Below are 12017 nucleotides of genomic sequence, written 5' to 3'. Positions count from 1 at the left end.
CAAAGTTCATCGACCGGGTCATATCTCGCGAAGCAAATCACTCACCTTTACCCTTCAGCAAAATGGTTGATGTGGCGATGGCGTGATGAACCAAACAATAAAATAGATTCAACCCCGATTTTTTTCGACCCACAGAGTCCAATGAAAAATGTGAAAATTTAGAGATTACAAATGAAAATAAGTGTAGAGATGACAAAAGAATGGTGTGTCGCCGTACTGGTAACTTATCCCAACTGAGTTATGTTATGTGGTGTCCGTACTGATCGGTTGTGACATCCACCACCAAATAATTCAGCATTAGGCTCTTTTAAACAAACTAAATGAGGTTCTTTTACATATTTGTATGAAATTTCTCATTAATTTTCTCTCCAGTTAATTAAATAATTTTTCCTGCCATCGAAAGAAAATACAGTTATGCTGGAATCTATATATCGTTTACGAGCTCTTCATCTCTAGCTTTAATTTTTTTCTCTCATTTATTTATTTATTTATTAAAGTCAACACAGACACAAAACGGTCGACTACTGGATATAAGATACAAACAAATTACAAGGAAAAAAACATGTGTAAAAACAAAATTTAAAGTAAAAACTTAAATAATAAACACTCAAATTAATTAAGTTAAATTTTAATTAATACATAAATCAAATCAAAAATAAAAATTAGTTAAAATTAATATTGAACTAAAATTGACATCTTATTTAAAAATCTTTGAAAAATACCATGCCAGACGTGAGAGTATTTCCTTACGGATAGCAGCAATCGAATACTCAAAACTAATACAGTTGTACAGTTCATTATAGCGCGAGCACCAATTGCGAAGAGGGCTAAATTTGGCAAAATTACGCCGGAGAATGGGTAAATGCAAGAGTACATAGTGTCTTGTGGTTCTCGCAGGAACAGAAAAATGCAGTCTGCTTACTAGGTCAGTGGAGTCTATCTCACCGATAATCAGTTTATGAAGGAACATTACCCCGAGTAATGTTCTTCTATTCTCTAAAGTTGGCAAACTAATGAGAAGAAGTCTATTTCTATAAGGCGGAAGATGATGATTTTAGTCCCAGTTAAGACCGCGTAAAGCGAAGATTAGAAACTGATCCTGTACCGATTCAATTCGACCTATATGATTTTATACCCCGGGGACCAAATACAGGAACAATACTCAAGTATAGGGCGTACCAATGATGTGTAAAGGGTCTTGGTTAAATAAGGATCATCAAGTTCTTTAGCCCATCTTTTAATATATCCGGGTACACCCGATGCTTTGTTTACGATAGATGAAATATGCATGTTAAAGCTCAATTTCGCATCAAAGAGAACACCTAAGTCACATATTACAGATATACGCTCCATGGAAGCACGATCTAGCATATAGGATTTTAAAACTGGGTTGACTCTGAGAAATGTTATTAGTTTACATTTGGCGACCCCCAAATAAGGGATATAAACCAACGCATCAGATCGCTTGTGGAGGAACACAAGCGGGCGAAATGGGAGGAGCACCTAAGCGGTTGTAACCTCTCTGCCGATGTAGGTAAGCTTTGGTGCACCGTAAAGACCCTATCGAATCAGTCTAAGCACAATGACAAAATCTCCATCGCCTTTGGCGATAAAGCTCTGTCGGATGCGAAAAAATGCGCGAGCGCTTTTTCTCGACAATATATAGTGCATTCTACGGTCGACAAAGATCGACGGAGGGCCAACAGACACGCACATAAACATAAATTCAGCGCGTCTTCAATTACCATCACCGCCAAAGAGGTTGAGGATGCCATCGGTCATGCTAAACCATCCAAGGTAGTTGGCCCAGACGGCATAGCCATGCCGATGCTTAAAAGCCTAGGGAAGGAGGGTTTCAAATATTTAGCGCATGTCTTCAACCTGTCTCTTTCCACCTTTGTCATTCCCGAAAATTGAAAAATGGCCAAGGTGGTCCCTCTACTAAAGCCTGGGAAACCAGCTAACATAGGAGAGTCATATCGCCCGATATCTCTCCTATCGTCAGTAGCCAAAACGCTTGAAGCCATTTTGCTCCCCTACTTCAAAGCAAATTTACAGCCTGCCTGTCATCAGCATGGCTTTAGAAAACTCCATAGCACCACCACCGCGCTAAATGCCATTAGCACCCAGATAAATTGCGATTTCAATCAAAACCCCCACCATAGAACAGTACTCGTTGCGCTAGACCTATCAAAAGCTTTTGATACGGTCAACCATGGCACGTTACTGCAAGACTTGGAAGGGTCTACCCTTCCCCATGTCTTAATAGGTGGACCGCAAATTATCTGGGTGGTCGGCAGGCATCGGTGAAATTTAGAAACGAATTATCAAAACCAAGAAGAATTAAACAAGGGGTGCCACAGTGTGGTGTCCTATCCCCACTTTTGCTTAACTTCTACATATCAAAGCTACCTTCGCCACCAGAAGGAGTTACTATCGTTTCCTACGCCTATGACTGCACAATAATGGCCACAGGCCCAGGCCCAAAGATCGATGAGCTTTACAACAGAATAAACGGATACCTCCCTGATCTTTCCAGTTTTTCGCCTCGCGAAACCTGGCATTATCACCGAATGAATTCTCCGCGACCTTATTTACACTATGGACGTCCCAAATGTCGACCATTTTGAACATCCACGTCGATGGCACTACGCTGCCGACTGTCCTACACCTCAAAATCTTGGGTGTGACGTTTGATCAGGATCTACATTTTGGTGAGCATGCAGCCGCAGTTGTACCGAAAATCCAGTGCCGTAATAAAATCCTCAAATCTCTTGCTGGCTGTACTTCGGAAAAGACAAAGAAACGCTCATTACCACATACAAAGCAATTGGCCAGCCGATTGCATGCTACGCGCCCCTATATGGTCGCCAAGCTTAAAAGCTACTTACTGGAAGAAGCTACAGGCCTGCCAAAATACTGCTCTCAGAACCGCCAGGGGCTGTCTTCTCATGTCCCCAGAACACCATCTACATAATGAGGCGAGAATACTCCCCATCAGGGAGAGAAATGAGATGCTAACCAAACAGTTCCTGTTGAATACCCAGAAACCTGGGCATCCCAGCAGACATCCAATTGATGAGCCAACACCGCCCAGAGGCTTAAGGAGTCATCTCCGTAAGCATTATGAGGAAATACGGCACCTGAGAACTCAGCCGTATGAAGCAAAAAAACACAAGCAGGTCTTCAGTGAACTCCACAAACAGGCGTCGGACCTTTATGCCAGGAATTGCTCGGTGAATCCAGTACTCAAAAAACAGTACCCAAAACATGCGGAAGAGGAACGCACACTCCCCAAGGAAACGCGAGGCACTCTAGCTCAACGTCGATCTGGATACTTTAACAGGTTAAACTCTTTCCTATCCAGAATCAACCCCGACATACAAAATGTATGCCCTGCTTGCAATATGTCCCCACATGACATCAACCATCTCTTTAATTGTAATGTGGGACCAACGCCTCTAACACCCCTCACATTATGGTCCACCCCTGTTGAAACAGCAAGTTTCCTTGGACTCCCGTTAGAGGATATTGATGACAATTTGTGATCGGTCGCACCTATTTGATGGGGCGAAGCACTGCTACAACAAAAACGACATTCTCTCGGCCATGGCAACATTGTTGGCATTAGTCTTACGTTAAACTGGTTGTATATTAATCTACATGGCGTGACTCGGAGAAGAGAATAAGTGACTGAACCAAATTCGTGTGGCAATAGTTAAACAGGTTAAGGAGCAACGATGGGGACCAAAGCGGGCTTTGCGATCGGTCTTTTGAACATGCCCGTGGCTGTCTTGACTGTTCCACGCGAATAAGCTCATCGCTTCCGAGATGCAACGAGACCACGCGTCCCGTGACCAATGACCAACTGGAAAGCGAACATCATTGATGATAACCAAATCGGTTTCCTTAATGTTCGGTTTCCTTTCTTGCCATTTAGTACGGATCTGCATAGTAGACAAAATATACTCTTTGAATCGCTGCCAAAAGTGTTGAACCATTTGGTCCATTAGTTGATGTTGTTTAATTGGATTCGATTCACATGGTGGTTGAGGTCGAGATAGAAGGGCGTTGCCCGTGAGGAAGTGTCCAGGCGTTAATGCAGTAAAGTCCTTGGGATTATCCGTAATTGGTGAAATTGGTCTCGAATTTAGCACCGCCTCAATGCGGGTCAGGACGGTTGAGAACTGCTCAAAGGTCAGTTTGGCCTTTCCGATGACTCTAGACAAGTGAAATTTCATGGATTTCACCGCCGCTTCAGCTAAACCAATAAAATGAGGAGCACCGGGTGGGCTAAAATGCCATTGAATATGTCGATTCGTGAGAGCTGGGATAATTTCCTTTGCTACTGATAGATATTGGGATTGACTTCTTTCTCATTATAAGCACCAACAAAATTTGTTCCGCTGTCACTGAATACGTCGTGGCAAAATCCTCGCCTCGCCACAAAACGGTCGAATGCGTGTTGGAAGGTTTGAGTCGAGAGTGAACTGCTTTGGTGGTAATGCTAGTAAACACAGCGACGTAGCCTTTGTATGACTGTTGACCGCGACCTCTTGAGGAACGAATATCATATGGACCTGCGTAATCGATGATAGTCGAAGCGAATGGTCGAGTGTTGTAGTGTGTTAAAACTGGACGCGCCTTGAAACAAATTACACAGCTTCGGATGAGACGACGTGCAAGATTGCGCTCATCTAAAATCCAATAAATTTGTCGAATTTGATTGACGGTGACTTGGGGCCCTCTATGTAACGTGAGGCGATGAAAATGGTATACGATTAACGTCGCGAGGTGGCTCTTTGATGGTGGTATTATTGGAAATTTCTCTTCAAACGACATAAAAGCATTTTCCAAGCGGCCATTGGCACGAAGAATATTATTATCGTCAATAAATGGATTAAGACGAAATAGTTTGCTAGATTTTGGAATTGATTGCTTAGTGTGAACTGTTTTGAGCTCGGATGAGAATTCCGTGGATTGGATCCGGATGAGTGACAGTTCGCTATGTTGAATTTCGATAACTGTAGGAGGAGGGATGTGTTGAATTAGTTGGCTCATCGGGTTCGAAAGCATTGCAATTGATGGCCGTTGCCGTTTGAGTTTGATTGAAGACCTCACAATTTTCACAAAGCGGATGGCGTATGCGACAGCATACGATTTAAGTTCGAAAATCGTTTAAGGAGTGTTTCCAATCCATACTCTTCTTTCGTAGTAAGGTTTATGGTTTTGAATCGTGCACGAAGTTCGGATTCATCGTCGTCATAAAGTTCCTATGATGAGTTTGGCCATTCCGCTTGAGACAAAGAGAGAAATTGAAGTCCGTGCCACCATAGTGAAGAATCGCGCAATTCGGCAATGGTTAAACCCCGACTGTTGAGATCGGCTGGATTATATTTATATTTATTTATTTAATCAACAAACAAGGTGTTTATAGACTGTTAATATACAAAACTTCAAGTTTACATAGTTTATATAAAAAGTATAGTTAACTTTTGACAAGTATCTGACTATCAGGTTCTCAAATGTAAATTTACTACAACTAAAATCAAACGCCAAGGAATAGGAATAAGCATTAAATTGAGAAAGTGTCCTCCTAAGGGGACCATTCATTGTATAAACCGTTCTAGCAACACCCATGTAAAACAAATCGTTACAACGAAGGATACGACAGGGTACATTAAGACGAATTTTAATGAGGAGGTAAGAACAGTCAATTGAGCCCGAAACGATATCAAAGACAACGCACATTGACAACAGAGTTCGCCTGGAGTGACATAAGACTTATCAGTAAACAGCGAGAGTGATATGATGGTACAGGGTCTACAAAGTTCATCGACCGGGTCATATCTCGCGAAGCAAATCACTCACCTTTACCCTTCAGCAAAATGGTTGATGTGGCGATGGCGTGATGAACCAAACAATAAAATAGATTCAACCCCGATTTTTTTCGACCCACAGAGTCCAATGAAAAATGTGAAAATTTAGAGATTACAAATGAAAATAAGTGTAGAGATGACAAAAGAATGGTGTGTCGCCGTACTGGTAACTTATCCCAACTGAGTTATGTTATGTGGTGTCCGTACTGATCGGTTGTGACATCCACCACCAAATAATTCAGCATTAGGCTCTTTTAAACAACTAAATGAGGTTCTTTTACATATTTGTATGAAATTTCTCATTAATTTTCTCTCCAGTTAATAAATAATTTTTCCTGCCATCGAAAGAAAATACAGTTATGCTGGAATCTATATATCGTTTACGAAGCTCTTCATCTCTAGCTTTAATTTTTTTCTCTCATTTATTTATTTATTTATTAAAGTCAACACAGACACAAAACGGTCGACTACTGGATATAAGATACAAAACAAATTACAAGGAAAAAAACATGTGTAAAAACAAAATTTAAAGTAAAAACTTAAATAATAAACACTCAAATTAATTAAGTTAAATTTTAATTAATACATAAATCAAATCAAAAATAAAAATTAGTTAAAATTAATATTGAACTAAAATTGACATCTTATTTAAAAATCTTTGAAAAATACCATGCCAGACGTGAGAGTATTTCCTTACGGATAGCAGCAATCGAATACTCAAAACTAATACAGTTGTACAGTTCATTATAGCGCGAGCACCAATTGCGAAGAGGGCTAAATTTGGCAAAATTACGCCGGAGAATGGGTAAATGCAAGAGTACATAGTGTCTTGTGGTTCTCGCAGGAACAGAAAAATGCAGTCTGCTTACTAGGTCAGTGGAGTCTATCTCACCGATAATCAGTTTATGAAGGAACATTACCCCGAGTAATGTTCTTCTATTCTCTAAAGTTGGCAAACTAATGAGAAGAAGTCTATTTCTATAAGGCGGAAGATGATGATTTTAGTCCCAGTTAAGACCGCGTAAAGCGAAGATTAGAAACTGATCCTGTACCGATTCAATTCGACCTATATGATTTTATACCCCGGGGACCAAATACAGGAACAATACTCAAGTATAGGGCGTACCAATGATGTGTAAAGGGTCTTGGTTAAATAAGGATCATCAAGTTCTTTAGCCCATCTTTTAATATATCCGGGTACACCCGATGCTTTGTTTACGATAGATGAAATATGCATGTTAAAGCTCAATTTCGCATCAAAGAGAACACCTAAGTCACATATTACAGATATACGCTCCATGGAAGCACGATCTAGCATATAGGATTTTAAAACTGGGTTGACTCTGAGAAATGTTATTAGTTTACATTTGCAGCAGTTCAAAACTAGTAGATTTACTGTACACCATAATTGAAATGAGTCCAAATCGGCCTGAAGTAGATCCAAACGGAAAGAGTCAGAAGGCAAGTATGTATAGCATAGTTTAACATCATCTGCATACATTAGAGCACGGGAATACGAGATAACCATTGGTAAATCATTTATAAAGAGGGTTAAAAGTAGTGGGCCCAAATGGCTACCCTGAGGCACACCAGAAGTTACTTCTATCAACTCTGAGAGACTGTTTTTGAACATAACTCGCTGAGTTCTATTTAAGAGATAGCTGCGAAGCGAAAGTAATAAATCCTTCGGAAAACCCAGTAAGCCAAGTTTATGAGTTAAAAGCTCATGATTAACAGAATCAAATGCTTTCCTGAAGTCGGTATAAATAACATCGGTTTGCTTATTGGATAAAAATCCATCCATGACTAGGGAGGTGAACTCAAACAAGTTGGTTGTGGTTGATCTTCTACGCACAAAACCATGTTGGCTGGGTGATAATAAAGAAGTACATATATATTGAATTTGGCAGGTGATGATCTTTTCAAACATTTTAGGCATAGCCGAAAGTTTAGCTATGGCCGTGTAGTTCTCGATATTGGACCTACTACCTTTCTTAGTAAATGATCGCTACCAAATTGAAGGGAATACAGAAGACTCAAGAGAGTGTGTAAATAATTTAAGGATCGGCTTAGATAAGTTGACAGATCAAAACTTTAGAACACAACTAGGAATACCATCTGGACCCGGAGACGAAATTGGTTTCAACTCCAGAAGACTCTTCAGAACAGTATCTATATCTATGACAGGATCTAGAATACAATTAGAACGGTTTGCCCGTTCCAGCATTGCAATGACGAAGAGGCACACAGCATTCAAAGAAGCCATCGAAACAACTGTAAAAAATAGAAGTTGCTGACTCGAAATCATTACATGTCCTCGTTTCATTGTAACAGATACTTCTGCAACTGCTTCATTTGCAATTTGTGCTTCACATGTTTCCATATCTGTTCCAAGTGGTTCGTATGTTGGATCATCACTAACTGTCGGCATTGTTGGTATTGTTGTAGGTGTTTATTCTACAATTTTATCCATATATTCACGTATTGTGAATTTTCTATCATTATGTTGGTCCATCATAAATTCTTTTAAATGGTTTGGTATTAAACCACATGAGCATTCTGTTGTTTTTAACTTGCATTTACATTTTCCAATGTAAAATTATTCATATTATTAAGAACTCATGAACTTATAATAATTGAATATTCAGTTATTATGTTTTTCTAAGAGAAACTGAAAAGAAAGAAAGAAACATTTACTGGCATATTGCGATAGTACCATTTCGAAAAACTCCACGAATTCATCGTCAGGCAGTTTCGTAATGTTATCAAAGGTTTCACCGAGATTCGAACCGCGAATCACACGATGAAACTGCAGTTGCCTCACTAGGCTATCCTGCTTGTATTTGTCTCCTTGCTTAATTCAGTTTATCTTATTTCTACACTAACAAAACAACTGAGACATTCTGCCTCTATTAATTTGTGTGTATGTAGATTTGTTTTTGTAAAGTTTCTTTTTCGTTGCGAATGAGAAGCTTTGTAAACTCCGGCTCAGTTTTACATATTTATGTTTGTTTGTTTCTAATGGTGTGTTCAATTTATACTTCTTATTAAGAATTCATGAGCTTAACACCGGCTTATAATAATTGAATATTCAATTATTACGTTTTTCTAAGAGAAACTGAAAAGAAAGAAAGAAACATTTACTGGCATATTGCGATGGTACCATTTCGAAAAACGCCACGAATTCATCGTCAGGCAATTTCGTAATGTCATCAAAGGTTTCACCGAGATTCGAACCGCGAATCACATGGTGAAACTGCAGTTGCCTTAACCACTAGGCTACCCTGCTTCTATTTGTCTCCTTGCTTCATTCAGTTTATCTTATTTCTACTCTAACAACACAACTGAGACATTCTGCCTCTATTAATTTGTGTGTATGTAGATTTGTTTTCGTAAAGATTCTTTTTCATTGCGAATGAATGTTTGTTTTGTGTGTATGTAGATTTGTTTTTGTAAAGTTTCTTTTTCGTTGCGAATGAGAAGCTTTGTAAACTCCGGCTCAGTTTTACATATTTATGTTTGTTTGTTTCTAATGGTGTGTTCAATTTGTACTTATTAAGAATTCATGAGCTTAACACCGGCTTATAATAATTGAATATTCAATTATTACGTTTTTCTAAGAGAAACTGAAAAGAAAGAAAGAAACATTTACTGGCATATTGCGATGGTACCATTTCGAAAAACGCCACGAATTCATCGTCAGGCAATTTCGTAATGTCATCAAAGGTTTCACCGAGATTCGAACCGCGAATCACATGGTGAAACTGCAGTTGCCTTAACCACTAGGCTACCCTGCTTCTATTTGTCTCCTTGCTTCATTCAGTTTATCTTATTTCTACTCTAACAACACAACTGAGACATTCTGCCTCTATTAATTTGTGTGTATGTAGATTTGTTTTCGTAAAGATTCTTTTTCATTGCGAATGAGAAGCTTTGTAAACTCGGGCTCAGTTTTACATATTTCTGTTTGTTTGTTTTTAATGGTGTGTTCAATTTATACCTATTATTAAGAATTCATGCGCTTAAAACCGGCTTATAATAATTGAATATTCAAAGTTGTTGGAAATGTTCTGAACTTATTTTAGCTGTATAGAAAAAAAATTTACCATGAGAAATTTGATAAAAATTATAATATAGCTTAAAACCGGCTTATAATAATTGAATATTCAATTATTGTTTTTCTAAGAGAAACTGAAAAGAAAAAAGAAACATTTACTGGCATATTGCGATGGTACCATTTCGAAAACCGCCACGAATTCATCGTCAGGCAATTTCGTAGTGTTATCAAAGGTTTCACCGAGATTCGAACCGCGAATCACACGGTGAAACTGCAGTTGCCTTAACCACTATCCTGCTTATATTTGTCTTCTTTCTTAATTCAGTTTATCTTATTTCTACACTAACAACACAACTGAGACATTCTACCTCTATTAATTTGTGTGTATGTAGATTTGTTTTTGCAAAGTTTCTTTTTCGTTGCGAATGAGAAGCTTTTAAACTCGGGCTCAGTTTTACATATTTATGTTCGTTTGATTCTAATGGTGTGTTAAATTTATACTTATTATTAAGAATTCATGAGCTTAACACTGGCTTATAATAATTGAATATTCCATTATTATGTTTTTCTAAGAGAAACTGAAAAGAAAGAAAGAAACATTTACTGGCATATTGCGATGGTACCATTTCGAAAGCCGCCACGAATTCATCGTCAGGCAATTTCGTAATGTTATCAAAGGTTTCACCGACATTCGAACAGCGAATCACACGGTCAAACTGCAGTTGCCTTAACCACTAGGCTATCCTGCTTCTATTTGTCTCCTTGCTTCATTCAGTTTATCTTATTTCTACACTAACAATACAACTGAGACATTCTGACTCTATTAATTTGTGTGTATGTAGATTTGTTTTCGTAAAGTTTCTTTTTCGTTGCGAATGAGAAGCTTTGTAAACTCGCGCTCAGTGTTACATATTTATGTTTGTTTGTTTTTAATGGTGTGTTCAATTTATACTTATTATTAAGAATTCATGAGCTTAACACCGGCTTATAATAATTGAATATTCAAAGTTGTTGGAAATGTTCTGAACTTATTTTAGCTGTAAAGAAAAAAAAATTACCATAAGAAATTTAATAAAAATTATAATATAGTAGTTAAAAGTTCATTTTTGGCTAATTTCTCATAATTTAAGCCTGATATCTCTACTAAAATTCAAAGACACTATATATATTAATACAGATTCTGAAATGTACGTAAAATATCAGAAGCTACGAAGATTTTTTGGCCAAACCCTACATTCATATGGCAAAATATATATTTTGCAAAAGTCGGGGACTCGAAATCGGACTTACAGCTATGGTGTTTTCAACAATTTTTCTTAGAATCATCTGTAGATAACGTTTTTGCTATACTCCTGATGGAAAAAAAAATTTACCCGCTCTTAGCCAAATACGATTTTTTATATCTCGATCTTGCGCCACCTAGCGGCGTTTTTTCATAGGTTCCTTTCTATGCATGTATGTATTATGTTTTCCATATATGAACCAAATCGGACTACAAATACGATTTTTTTAAATATTTCGATCCATGCGCCACCTACCGGAGTTTTTTTCTTATTATTGCATTGTCATCATTGTAAGCTTGTAGTTTATCGGGAAGTTACTTTAATTTTAATTACAAAATTCGTAAACAACGGCCGGCCGCTATTCAGAGTCAAGCTAAATAAAACCGTTTAAAAACACCAGATAAATGAAACTTTAAAATGGATCATGCGTGCATTGGTGTATTAAAGAGTCTCTAGTGTTAACCATTGTGCTCTTGTCGGGTTTCCTTTAGTAAGAAAATGTCAAAAGTGCGAGGGCATCGGATGTCCGGATTGTATTTCTAGGAAATGCGATAAAATGAATCATTTCATAAACGCGGTTTGTATGAGGAAATGCGTCTCTTTTGGAATTTTCCACCCAAGATGACCAATTTGGCGCAGTGTAAATGTGCTATAACAGTGCTTTACCCATAATGTTCTGACACATACACTGCGAGAAGTAATAAAAAGTGTGATCTTTGTTTTCAAAACAGTCCTTAGCTATGTATACTAAATTTTGTGATTTTACCATCTTTTGAAAAAACGGTAACGATGGAACTT

General features: G+C 38.1%; 1 protein-coding gene across 2 annotated transcripts in view; it reads right to left on the bottom strand.

The window, feature by feature from the left end:
- Window positions 1-12017, bottom strand: part of gus (gustavus) — a 336617-nt gene that overhangs the window by 200103 nt on the left and 124497 nt on the right. The window lies entirely within an intron of this gene.

The sequence above is a fragment of the Eurosta solidaginis genome, chromosome 2 (genome assembly GCF_040869045.1).
Source record: "Eurosta solidaginis isolate ZX-2024a chromosome 2, ASM4086904v1, whole genome shotgun sequence".
NCBI lineage: Eukaryota > Metazoa > Arthropoda > Insecta > Diptera > Tephritidae > Eurosta > Eurosta solidaginis.
Note: the sequence above shows the minus strand (reverse complement) of the source record. Positions and strands in the feature narration are given on the sequence as shown.